This window comes from Lissotriton vulgaris, chromosome 7, assembly GCF_964263255.1.
Source record: "Lissotriton vulgaris chromosome 7, aLisVul1.2, whole genome shotgun sequence".
Lineage (NCBI taxonomy): Eukaryota > Metazoa > Chordata > Amphibia > Caudata > Salamandridae > Lissotriton > Lissotriton vulgaris.
In genome coordinates this window covers 1,175,373,952-1,175,387,828 of record NC_141695.1, presented here as the reverse complement: position 1 = coordinate 1,175,387,828, position 13,877 = coordinate 1,175,373,952, and positions in this window count along the sequence as shown.

Sequence of the window (13,877 nt, the reverse complement as noted above, 5' to 3'; positions counted from 1 at the left end):
TTTTTCGGAAAAATTTGATTTCTTTGACCACAATCTAAAATTATCTCGGGGAAACAAATTAGTAACAATTGCACTACATGTATTGACCTATCTGATCTGGTCAACTAGGAGGATACTAGTACAGTATTGCTGGATTTGCAGACAGTCTACTTGGAAAGTTATATAAATCACTAACTAAACCAACAACAAACAGGTACTACTACGACTGCCAGCACACAGCAGCACGCGACGTGACAGACACAGTCCGTCATCATGATTGCAGAGCACTAAAAATGTCCTACTACTACTAATAACAAGTCATAATATACTCAACCTATCAATCCATCACTATCTCTTCTTCTTAGTGGCAGCAGGAGTACAAAGGAATGACTAGACTTGAGTCTCTAGTCTCTCTAGCATTACGTAGTTCTGTAAAGTACTACACTCATACATATTCAGGCCAAATGAGCACAAAGTTGCAAACAAGTAAGTATAGTAGCAACGCCACTGAGGAGGCGAGCACCTGCAATCACAGAAGCTATTTAAACACTATTTTACCTGCAATGTAATCAAATAGGCAGCATTCTTGCTCTTCGGGAAAAACATATATTAGCAATATAACACAGAGCAGAAGAATACAAAGTAGTTATTAAATAGTTACTCACCAAGGCCAGGGATCTCCACGCCTAACAGGTGGAGCAGGTCCTGCTCTCGGTCGAGGACGACGGCCCACCGATGCGTCGCTTGGTCGTAGGTGCGCCGGACCCCAGACTCCCTTCGCATCGCCCGGCACACCTTATCCCACCGCTGGCGCGCTCCCCGAGGCCATACCCTTGACGGGGCCTGCCCACTGCTGCCACGGTCTTAGGGAGGTGGCGCAGAACAATAAATATAAGGGCAGCCACCTCCACCGCAGTGAAAATCTCCCTGGCCACCACTTGCACCCCCCTCAAAAGCCCGCATGGGAGCCGGTGCGGGGTGCGGACCCTTCCCCTTACTCTTCCCGGCTTCCTTTGGCATGGTCCTGGACAGCTGAAGAAAAAAAATAGGAAAGAATAGGGAAAAAGTAAAGAAAAGAAAAGAGTTTTAAAAAGTAGCTTTAAAAGTAACGAAAAGTAAAAAGAAACCACAAAATATAGATGTAGAAAAATAGAGGGATAGATAATGAGTAAAAAAGATCCAAAAAAAGTTCAAAGAAACAAAGGATTGCAGAGATTAGGAGAGGTTCGGAAAAGCATGCCCAGAACCATACCAATGAATGAAAAACAAGATGGCCGCGCCCATTGAGGACTGCATGGGTAAGTTTGCGCGATATTTCCCCCGCGAGCACGCAAAAACACACGCAAACTCGTAATAGCGTGCCGCATACAACACAAGCTTGCCAATAGCGCCTGGAAACGGAAATACGCAACGCGCATAAGATTGCCTCGCCCATGTATGACCGCATGGGTAACTTCGGGTTCGGTGCCCTGCAAGCGGCCCGTGAATACGCAAAAAACCCAGCGAACACGCAAAAGAAAAAATCCGCAAATTTGCAGGAATTCGCGGAATATGCGAATCGCAAATTCGATTTAGCGCGAATTCACGGACCTCGAATTCGAAAATTCCGCCCATACTTACTCTCCACCCTTAATAACAGGCCACACTTGAATTGCAGATTACTCAGAATAATAAACTCGGTCTTGTTTTGAACTTGAAAGAATTAGAGGGAGTTTCCTCTTGCCTTAACCACCCTGATTAGTCACCTGAACAAAAAGGGTATGCATGTATAACCTGCAGGAGCTATACCAATCTTAGACATGCTTTTGCAAGAAAAGATTTGTGAAGTAAGCTCCTTCTTGTTCAATGAGATCCAATTATTGACTCCCATTACCATCCTGAATATTAGGAATAAAAGGATAGGGGTCAGAGCCTTTAGTGTCTCAGCTGTGCAACTGTGAAACAACATTATATTACACGTTTGTGCTAAGCACACCCTTCTTTTTTTTAACTCTTTTTTGGGTATTTATAGTTTATTACAGTCGAGCAAGAATAATGACAGCACAATTGCGATAGGCAGTGAGCACTGCTACTCAGTCCAATCTGTTAAGTCAGAAGTATTGAGAAAGCACGTTATGACAGTAGTGCCCTGACCAAGGTCCCATTTGACACACATAGTGAATTGTATGGGTTGTGTGCAGTTGAGCCCTGGCTCATACAGAATCGAACACTGGCCATGGGTCAGGAAAGGCATGTACCTCTTCTAGAGCTAAACTGGGGAGAAGGAGGAAGCTAAACGGCGGTGCTGGTGCGTTGGGGGTTTTGGCAGGATCAGGTTATGCTGTGAGCACCCAAATGGATCGGGGGGCAGTGGCAGAGCCACAGGGTCGCAGCTGTCAGTTGGGTACACCTCTCGCTGATACAGCGAGGCAGCATTGCACAGTAGTTTGTTAATAGGGGGCACGTTTGCTCTAAGTGTTTCATGTTGCGACAGGCTGGTGTGGTGGTGGGGAGACGTGTAGTCTTATGCCTGATCATCGCAGGGGGTGCTTCCTCACTCAGTGATTCCAAAATTGCATGAGCATTGTGTCCCAGGCTGCGGCTACCGGGTTTTGGCAGAGGTGACACGATTCTTTACAGCAGAGATTAGTGCTTTTGGTCTCTCCCCAATGCAGCATTTTGTGTACCATTAGATGAGGGAAGTGGGCTGTGGGGCTCTCCATCCTGGCGTAAGGGTACATTTGGCCAGTAAAAGGGCCAGATTCACAAACCAAGCATGCACCACCTGCGTTTTCTTTTTCTTATATATCCCTAAGGTAGTGGCTGCCCAGTCATATAAGTAGGAGAGTTCATAGACCGTGGTAAGGGCTTCATGGACAGTAATCTGCCATGGTGGCACAAAGCCATAGCATTTGTTGGTCCGCCTCATTTGACTGGTATCTTCGGCAAGCGTGCAGCACCGTAGGGAATATACGATTTGGTTTGAATGGAGTTAGGTAGGGCCGGTATAGTATCATGTATTGAATCATTTTGATCAGTGCACTGCAAGATATATTCTGTGGGAATTCTATAGCCATTGCCCACTCAGAATCATAAAGGGAATTTCCAAAGTCTTCTTACCATTTCTATTGTATGAGTGATAGGACAACCCCTGTGTGTTCCAAATTGGCCTTATTAAGCCATTTTATTGAGTGTCACCCAGTGCCAATGTTTAGTAAGGTGTGTATTGCTGCGTGAGTAGGGGGTTCTTTGTCTATAGTGGGCCACAGGCGTTGGAGCATGGCACACAATTGGCCATGAACCAAGAACTGGCCCGGGGATATCATGGTCCTGTTGCAATTCGTCAAACGGTAGTAAGCGTTGCTATAGAAATAGGTCTCCCACTGTGTTGACAGAACTGTCGTGTCAGGTGGTTAGGTCCTTGGCTGTGAAAAACCCCAGAAATAATGGCAGACGTGGAAGGGGAATATTTGATGCATAGGGTAAGACCTGGCATGTCATTAGGAGGATTTGATTAAGGCATTTGCGGGCACCCAGAAAGGCCAAGAGTCATTATTGCTTTAGCTTGTCGGAGGGCTGGAGAAACTGTCAGAGCAGATTGGGCAGTAAAGAGCTGTCTCTAGTGCTGGTCTAGTACCGGTTGATACCAGCCAACCAGAGAGACATCCACTGAAGCTGGGCTGGGAGATAGTGTAACTCAAAGGATAGGGCTCCAATATCCCTTTCCCCACCGGTAGCTGGAGTTTGCCAAGAGTGATGCGGCGTCCTTTGTTGTCCCAGTACAATTTTTGCAGCAGTCTAACTCATAGAAATAGAAACATTTGGGGTGTATACAGGTACATTGGCAAAATAATAAAGCAATTTGGTGAAGATTAACATTTTAGATAGGGCAATTTTTCCCATTAGCACCAGGAGTAAACGCTACCAGAATTTGGTTTGGGATTTAATGGCTTTGAGCGCCTGTTGTAAGTTCCCTCTGAATAAATCATTTTGGGAGTGATATAGGTGGATTCCTAGGAGGCAGACTGTTTCCCCATTCCAAGCCAGTTTCCACCCTACCTCATTGCCTCTGGTGGTGTCTCGCGGCCAAATGGGAAAATGCATGATTTCATCCAGTTCATGCTTAGGACGGCTGCATGCTCAAATGCCTGCACAGTGGCATCTATCAATCAATTAATCAGAGTACTTGTAAAGCTCGCTACTTACCTGTGAGTGTCTCAAGGCACTGAGGGGAGGGTGTGCCGCTACTGCTCGAAGAGCCAGGTCTTAAGGAGTCTTCTGAAGGTGAGTAGGTCTTGAGTCTGCAGTAGGTGGGTAGGGAGGGTGTTCCAGGTCTTGGCGGCGAGGTAGGAGAAGGATCTGCCACCGGAGGTTGTTTGTTGGATGCGGAGAACATCGGCGAGGGCGACGCTGGCAGAGCGGAGCTGGCAGGTGGGGGTGTAAAAGCTGAGTCTGCTGTTCAGGTAGGCTGGTCCGGCATTGTGGAGTGCTTTGTGTGAATGGGTGAGGAGCTTGAAGGTGATCCTCTTGTCGATGGAGAGCCAGTGTAGGTCTCTCAGGTGGGGGGTGATGTGGCAGCGGCGGGGGATGTTGACGATCAGTCGGGCGGAGGCGTTTTGGATGCGTTGTAGTCGTCGTAGGTGTTTGGTTGGGATTCCTGCTTAGAGGATGTTGCAGTAGTCCAGTCTGCTGCTGATGAGAGCCTGTGTCACGTTCTTCTTTTTTCGGTCGGGATCCACTTGTAGATCCTGCGGAGCATGCAGAGGGTGTTGTAGCAGGAAGAGGAGACGGCGTTGACCTGTTTAGACATGGAGAGGGAGGAGTCGAGGATGAATCCTAGGTTGCGTGCATGGTCGATGGGTGTCGGTGCTGTTCCCAGTGTGGTCGGCCACCAGGAGTCGTCCCAAGCTGAGGGGGCGGGTCCGAGGATGAGTGCCTCCGTCTTGTCTGAGTTCAGCTTCAGACGGCTGTTCCTCATCCAGTCGGCGATGGCCTTCATTCCCTCGTGGAGGTTGGTTTTGGCTGTGTGCGGGTCCTTGGTGAGGAAGAGGATGAGCTGGGTGTCGTCAGCATAGGAGATGATATTGAGGTCGTGTTGGCGGGCCACTTGTGCGAGGGGGGCCATGTAGACGTTGAACAGCATCAGGCTGAGGGATGAGCCCTGGGGGACGCTGCAGATGATGTCGGTGGCCTCGGATCGGAAGGGCGGGAGGCGGACGCTCTGGGTTCTGCCGGAGAGGAAGGACATGGTCCAGTCAAGGGTCTTCTCTTGGATTACGGCTTCTAGGAGGCATGTCTTTAGAGTGCGATGCATTGCAACTCTGGGACACTAGATAGTGCCCCAAACCATGGCACAATAACTGCTGCTTGTGCAGTTAGTATCATTCCTAGTTCAACTATTTTAAACCTTTTCACTATATTATTTCACGTTTTCATCCCTTTTCTTGATAAACCATTTTTAGTCCACATGCGAGGAAATGCCATTTTCCTATGTTACTCATATTCCTGATGGGCCATCCGAACCTCTTCTGTCAGAAATACGTGCTGAAGCAGATTTCATCAAAAAGCAGTTTATTGACAACCCAATGCATTTTGGGCCTCCATGGGCCTTTTGTCAGGGGTAACTGGAAAATCAATTAAACAAGTATTGAAATACACTACGACACTGTACATATCAAATTAACATGTTCATCAGTTGTTTACACATTAAATACAATAATCAAACAATTCAATGACGCGCGGTACTGAAACTGGATATATGAACTGTTCTTATCGTGATTAGCATGCATTAATGAATTTAATTCTGGTCGGGTCTTATCATTTTGTAATTACCTCTTGACCCATGTCTATATGAGTCCTATGTTATGACCGCGATTTTTAAATTTTTTGGGACCATGTGCTGAATTTCCGTGCAACCCTCCTTGTTAGACACTTATCTCTAAGGCTTTGGTGTATCTAAATAATTTGTAACAGGCTACCCGCCCTACATCCTTACTTCTTGAGTCATGCGCTTAACGTTATTTAAATGCTTTGCAGTGTTTCCTTAGTTTCACATCCACCAGATAAAAGCATTACACATCGCTGTGATACATGATTCTGACAAAATTAAAAACAGAATTAGACCGCACATGTACTCTCGATAATCTTTCTAAATATCTTTCTAAATATCGTCCCGATTCCTCCTCACGTACCTACTGATTAAAAATACGAACGTCTCTCTCCGTCTCAAAAGAAAAGTGTCCCGGGGTAAGCCTCGCACACCTGTTCTTAAACCCAACATCCACCCCTCCTCCCAAATTAGTCCTCTCATTCACGCAACGTGATCCCCATCGGTAGTGCTTTAATTGCTCCAGGTTCACTGTGGCACTACAATTCCCAAGATGCATGCTAATAAAAAAAGACTTCACCACAGTTAAAATCTTGGTATACGTGATGTTTTTTTAAAAAACACAACCAAGTCTCAGTACACCAACATGTAATTCACAATTTAAAACATTGTCCCATGTGGAACGATACGATTTCAAATTACTTCTGTCTCTCCTTAAAAGTAAACTTGCTCCATGAAATCAGATGTTCCACCTTGCATGTGGTGCATAGCGTCCTCTGTGTTAATCCCTTATATTCCAATCTATGTGGGTGCTAACCCGTTGGGGCCAGTAACTTGTAAACATCATTTATGAATGGTTTGCACACCTTATCTATTTCCTATAGTCCATTTTCATCCAAATATCACAAAGCGTGCTCAATGGTAACGTGCCCAGCCCCAGTGGGACGTGATACAATGCATCGCAACTCTGGGACACTAGATAGTGCCCCAAACCATGGCACAATAACTGCTGCTTGTGCAGTTAGTATCATTCATAGTTCAACTATTTTAAACCTTTTAACTCCATATTTTCACGTTTTCATCCCTTTTCTTGATAAATCCTTTTTAGTCCGCATGCAAGGAAATGCCATTTTCCTATGTTTCTCATATTCCTGATGGGCCATCCAATTCTCTTCTGTCAGAAATACGTGCTGAAGCCTCCATGGGCCCTTCGTCAGGGGTAACTGGAAAATCAATTAAACAAGTATTGAAATACACTGCGCCACTGTACATATCAAATTAACATGTTCATCAGTTGTTTACACATTAAATACAATAATCAAACAATTCAATGACGCGCAGTACTGAAACTGGATAAATGAACTGTTCTTATCGTGATTAGCATGCATTAATTAATTTAATTCTGGTCTGGTCTTATCAATTTGTAATTACCTCTTGACCCATGTCTATATGAGTCCTATGTTATGACCCCGATTTTTAAATTTTTTGGGACCATGTGCTGAATTTCCGTGCAACCCTCCTTGTTAGACACTTATCTCTAAGGCTTCAGTGTATCTAAATAATTCGTAACAGGCTACCCACCCTACATCCTTACTTCTTGAGTCATGCGCTTAACGTTATTTAAATGCTATGCAGTGTTTCCTTAGTTTCACAGCCACCTGCTAAAAGCATTAATAAACTGCTTGTTGATTAAATCTGCTTCAGCACGTATTTCTGACAGAAGAGGTTCGGATGGCCTGTCAGGAATATGAGAAACATAGGAAAATGGCTTTTCCTTGCATGTGGACTAAAAATGGTTTGTCAAGAAAAGGGATGAAAACGTGAAAATATGGAGTGAAAAGGTTTAAAATAGTTGAACAATGAATGATACTAACTGCACAAGCATCAGTTATTGTGCAATGGTTTGGGGCACTATTTAGTGTCCCAGAGTTGCGATGCATTCTATCACGTGCCACTGGGGCTGGGCACGTTACCATTGAGCACGCTTTGTGATATTTGGATGAAAATGGACTATAGGAAACAGATAAGGTGTGCAACCCATTCATAAATAATGTTTAGAGTGCGATGGCAGACCGTGTCGAAGGCGGCTGACAGGTCCAGGAGGATGAGGGCTGACGTTTCGCCGTTGTCTAGTTGGTGCCTTATGTCGTCTCTGGCGGCGATGAGGCCTGTCTCTGTGCTGTGGTTTTGTCGGAATCCAGACTGGGACGGGTCAAAGATGTTGATGTCTTCCAGGTGGCGGGCCAGCTGCATGTTGATGATTTTTTTGATGACCTTCGCCGGGAACAGGAGCAGGGAGATGGGCCGGAAGTTCTTGAGGTCCTTGGGGTCCGCCTTGGGCTTCTTGAGGAGGGCGTTGATTTCAGCGTGTTTCCAGCTGTCTGGGAATGTTGCTGTTTCGAAGGAGATGTTGATGACCTTCCATAGTTGGGGTGCGATGGCAGCATCTGCTTTGTTGAATATGTGGTATGGGCACGGGTCTGACGGAGATCCTGAGTGGATAGAGTTCATGACCTTGCGTGTCTCGTCGTCGTTGATGTTGGACCATGAGGTCAGGCGGTTGGCGCTGGTGGTGTTCACAGGCAGCGACGGCTCGTGGAGGGAGTTACGGTGGGGCAGGAGGGCGGGGAGGGGGAGGGGCAGGGTGGAGGTTGCTAAAAACCGGCATATGGATAATTGCAGGTAAGTAAACAATTTAATTAATAAAACGAATTTCGTAGTGCGCCTTGCATCGCAAAATGCAATGCAGTGCGAGCTACGAAATTCGTTTTATTAATTAAATTGTTTACTTACCTGCAATTATCCATATGCCGGTTTTTAGCAACCTCCGCCCTGCCCCTCCCCCTCCCCGCCCTCCTGCCCCACCGTAACTCCCTCCACGAGCCGTCGCTGTTCACAGGGGAGGTGGGGTCTGGCGCAGTGCTTAATTTGTAAAATATGAAGTACAGGTGCTCAAATGTTTGTCAGAAGCCACACCTACTTTTCTCCAGCTCCACCCACATCCTCATTTTGCTCCACCCACTTACTCTATTAGCCCCACCCACATCCTCAACCGGCACTGCTAAAAGTCTTATGTAATAATACCCCATACCCGATCTGAATTACAGCAAGGGAGCCTTCCTCCTAGTAAGGTTTTGATAGGAGGTTCCCCTGCCCTGTGGAAATTTGGAAAAAGATTAAATCAACATACGGTGGTAGCAAGCGAGCTTAATGGCTGCTATAGATGTTGGGAGGGGTGTGGGGTGGGGGAATTCTCCCCTCAAGAACATTTTGTAAAAAGAAAGACCAAAATGGTGCACAACACATTTCCCATTGGATATTCAGCTGTATTAACTTTCAAAGCATAGTAAATCATAAATGATGATCTGACATAAGCACCCAGGTCAAAAATCATGGAAATCTCACACTGTGCTCAGACCAGGAAGCATGGAAATGTTGCACAAAGGCACCCAGGCCAGAAAGCATGGAAACGTCACACAATAGCACCCAGGCCAGAAAGTATGGAAACGTCAAACAAAGGCACCCAGCCAGGCCAGAAAACATTAAAATGTCAAACAAGGGCACCCAACCCAAGCCAGTAGCGCTGGAACAATTTTCACAGTGTTGGTGCTACAGCTGTCCTAAACGTTACATCACTGAAGAAGTCATAAGATTGTGAAAAAATCCAAACATCACAGTAAGGACAAACATAGCAAAGGAGCCTTGCCCATTCTGGCGGAGGTGGTGAGGGTGTAGTGGTTAGGTATGTTGCAGTGGAGCATTTTGAATGTTTTCAAAGAAATCTGCATTTCCTAAGCTTTGTATGTACGAAACACATCAATACCCTGTTATGCTAGGAATTAAGCAAATCCCTTTGGCTTAGCCTAACCAAAGGTCTGTTGCACTGACTCAAGGTAGCACAGAATGACAGTGTTAGATTATCTGCCTTCATGGAAGCAATGGAGTACCAATGATGCAATGTGCCCTGCTGCAAGCAAGGAAAAGCCCCCTTTAACTGTCATTGGGGTAGTCAGCAATTACCAGGGTTCATTAGGCACCTCAAGGCTCTGTGGCCTGGTGCCACTGAACCTGCTGCACCAATACTAGCTATACCCCTGCATGTAAGCGAGGTAATATATCCAATACCAGGAGCGGCATATTCGCTCAAAATTTAAAGCCACATTAAGTTCAGCTGCCTGGACTTTCCAAAGCAGTACATTATCAATTAAGCACTTAGCACTCTTTTACTTGAAGGAAAACATCTCTACCCAAATTGTGCCAAAGGGCCAAGGTCATTTGACTCAGGAGTACTTCTATGTTCAGAAACAGTAGACTTAATTATTAAGTGTATGGGTGGGGGGTATTTAAGCAGTGGAACACTCTGCTTTTAGACATCTAGTGGCAGCCTAAATCAATGAAATTTAGGACCACCCTAAAACTCTCCTTGTTGTATGATGTCATCATTTCTTATTACTAGTAAAAGACTCTAAAGTGCCTAGACAGAATAGGGCACAGTGTGTTCAATACAAGTGCTATTGCTATTATAACAATTCAAACCAAACGCCCAGTGCTTGGCAATGTCACAACCATGAAGAAGATATTAAACAAAATTCCAATCATATTGTTGTCAATTACAGTTGTTTAACCATAGCTAAGCTATGGACCAAAATACATTTCCTTCAATAGCACAACCATTCATCTAATTAAAATGCAGCAAACAGATCAGATGAGATAGGAAAAGAGGACACCAGATATATTGACTGAAACAGGAAGGCAAAGTGAAAGTGGTTTGCGACCTTCCAGGTTGAAATATATTATGTAAAGAATTTGTAGAGGTGTGCGTAGGCAGACTACTTATGCTTTCTGAGCAATTAAATATATTATGCAGAAAGCCAAGGGGGAAGATTCAGTGGAAGTTTCTGGTTTTCTGTTTCCCTGAGGCCTAGTGTTAGTTAAACCACAATGTTTTGTGAGAGTCACCGTTCAATTTTTCTAGAAGCAGAAGCCAGTGGTGCTACAGTAAACTACTTAGGGTTTAAACAGAAAGCACTTGTACTAGGAAGTATGCAATAGAAAATAAATCCATCATGACTCTCTCTAGCAGCATTTAGAACAACTTTGAAACGAATAGACCCATAAATGTATAGGCTTCCATGCTCCACAATGTTTCTCTATGTTTACATGTAAAATCAGTTGTGTGGCTGAGTTCTCTGTTCTGGGGAAGCTTTTCATATCTTACCTTATACACCTTCCCTTCTGGAACCTTATATATACCATATATATACCATATACACATATATATATATATATATATATATATATATATATATATATATATATATATATAATATATATATATATATATACCATATCTAATTTTACATACCATTACACACCACAGCATATAAAACTTTAAATACCATACACTTACCAAACCAATCCTTCCTAATCTACCACACCCACTATACTGACCTTCCATACCTACCTTATCTCCACACTAACCTACCATATTGTTGCTAACCCATGTGGCCATAGTACAGTGTTGTGTGTACTTTTATTAAACCAAGCACTGACAAAATCCTTAGGTCAAGTTCAGCATTGGGGATAAAAAAAATATTTTCTAATTGGCTGTGCAACATAGGCGTAAAAATGCGGTGAGCGGTCAAGCTGAGTAAACTGGGTGACTCTGAGAGCATAATGCACGCCTCTGACAATAAACACAAATGCTGCAGCAAAAAGGTAATAAAAAGTTCTCCAGTTTTGTCAATATCCTTTTTAATTGCTAATGTACTAGGAGAGTTTTTGCCTTTTGCACGCCATTCTGTGCCTGCTCCTGACCCCTGTTTGTTGCCAGGTTGGTGAAAGAGGATTGGGCTGGAGCAGCAGACAGACACTAGCTCGGTTGCTGCCTGGAGTGGATAGATGTAATTGATCTGTACATGTGCGGCAGACTGGTGCTCGTTTCCTCTCTCATAGCTTCCGTCTGCTGTTCTTTAGATAGAAATGGTAAAAAAAGGAATGTATGTGTACACAGAGATAATCGCTGATGCCTGACACAGAAATAAAGTCAAAAGTCGAATCTCTGATTTAACTGATGTTAATTCTTTCCAGAATAACACATATTTTTCAACACCTCGGGCCCGATGTAGGTAAATCTATATTTACCACTTCATAAATACCGAATCATACCGATTCGGTATTTATGAAGTGGTAAATTAGAGGGGGGAAGATGTAGGTATTTCAGATTCGGTAAATACCGAATCTGTAAGATTCGGTATTTACCAATTCTGTAAATACCGATTCGGTATCCCCCATTGATTCCTATGGGCCTTGACGCCCATAGGAATCAATGGGCATTACCGATTCGGTATTTACCGAATCGGTAAATACCGATTCCAGCAAGGGTGCAGGGGGTGTCACTTTGACACCCTCTAGCACCCCCAATACTGGCTTGTGTGCCATGTGGCACACAGACATGCCCTAAGGGCATGTCTGTCTGTCACATGGCATAGGTGTGACATGGTGTCACATGGCATAGGTGTGCATGCACACATGTGCATGCACACCTGGATTCGGTATTTTAACACCCAATTGGATTGGGTGTTAAAATACCGAATCTGAAAGGCCTGTGGGACTCAGAAGAGTCCCACCTACATCTGGAAGATACCGAATCGGTAAAAATACCGATTCGGTATTTTACAGATTCTGTAAATTTACAGATTCGGTAAATATACCGAATAGGTAAATACTGGCCCCCTACATCTCAAAGTGCCAAATACCGGTCGGAAACGGCCGATTTCGGCCGTTTCCGACCGGAATTTGCCACCTACATCGGGCCCCTCATGTCTTCTCCGAGATCGAGGAGGTCAGTCCTCCTGCCGACCCTTGTGAATTACAAAGAGCCAAGTTTAGGAGTCCTTTTCACCAGCCTCTCCCTACGAGTGTAATAATTTAAAAGAAATGTAAAGCAAATAGTGTTTGTGCACTGGGTCCGCGCAGGAAAGTCTTAATGTAAACACTGACGCTGTTACCGGTGGCAGGTGCCGTGCCACACACCAGGAAGCTTGTTAGGCAGCCCAAGTCTTTACTATAATACTACTTAGTACTTACGGTTACGTGTGTGTTGGGTAGGGTGACCAACTGGCATTGGTGCAAATTCAGGACGGTGAGTGTAAAAATTCAGGACAAAGGGTCAAAATTCAGGACACAAATTCAGGACAGGAGGTCAAAATTCAGGACAAAACTTCTAGACAATAGGTAAGTTTTACAGACACATCCGAGGCCGCGCAATAGTATATAAGTAAGCCCAGCCATTTCCAAAACATATTCAACCATTTGCAAACCTATCCATCATGTATCCTTCTATCTATCATTTCACTCATCCATCCCTTCTTCCTTCCTTTCACTCATCCATCCATTATCCATCCATCCACCCTTTCACCCTATCCATCTATACACTTATCCATCCACTCTTCATACCATCAATCCATTCACTCATCCATCCAGCCATTTACCCTTTCACCAATCCAGCCATCCTTTCACTTACTAATCCTTCCACCCATCCACTCTTTTAGTCATCCATCCATCCTCCTTTCTCTCTCCATTGACCCTTTCACTTAGCCATCCTTCCTTCCATCCATTCATCCATCCATCCACCCACCCACCCATCCATCTACTCATCCACTCATGAATCCACCCATTGACCCTATCACTCATCCATCTATCATTTCACTCCTTCACACATCTATTCATCCTTTTGTCCATCTACCCTCCATTTCACTCTTCTCATCCATCCTTACACCCACCCTTTCACTCATACGTCCATTCATTCACCCTTGCACTTATCAATCCATCCATCATTTCACTCATCCACCCTCCCACCCACCCATCATCCACCCAACCATCCACCCACCCATCCATCCTTTCACCCACCACCCATCCACTCATCCATCCTTTCACCCACCCACCACCCACCCACCCACTCATCCATCCATCCACTCATCCATCCTTTCACCCACCCACTCATCATCCATCCATCCTTTCACCCACCCACTCATCATCCATCCATCCTTCCCCTCATCATCCATCCATCCTTCCCCTCATCATCCATCCA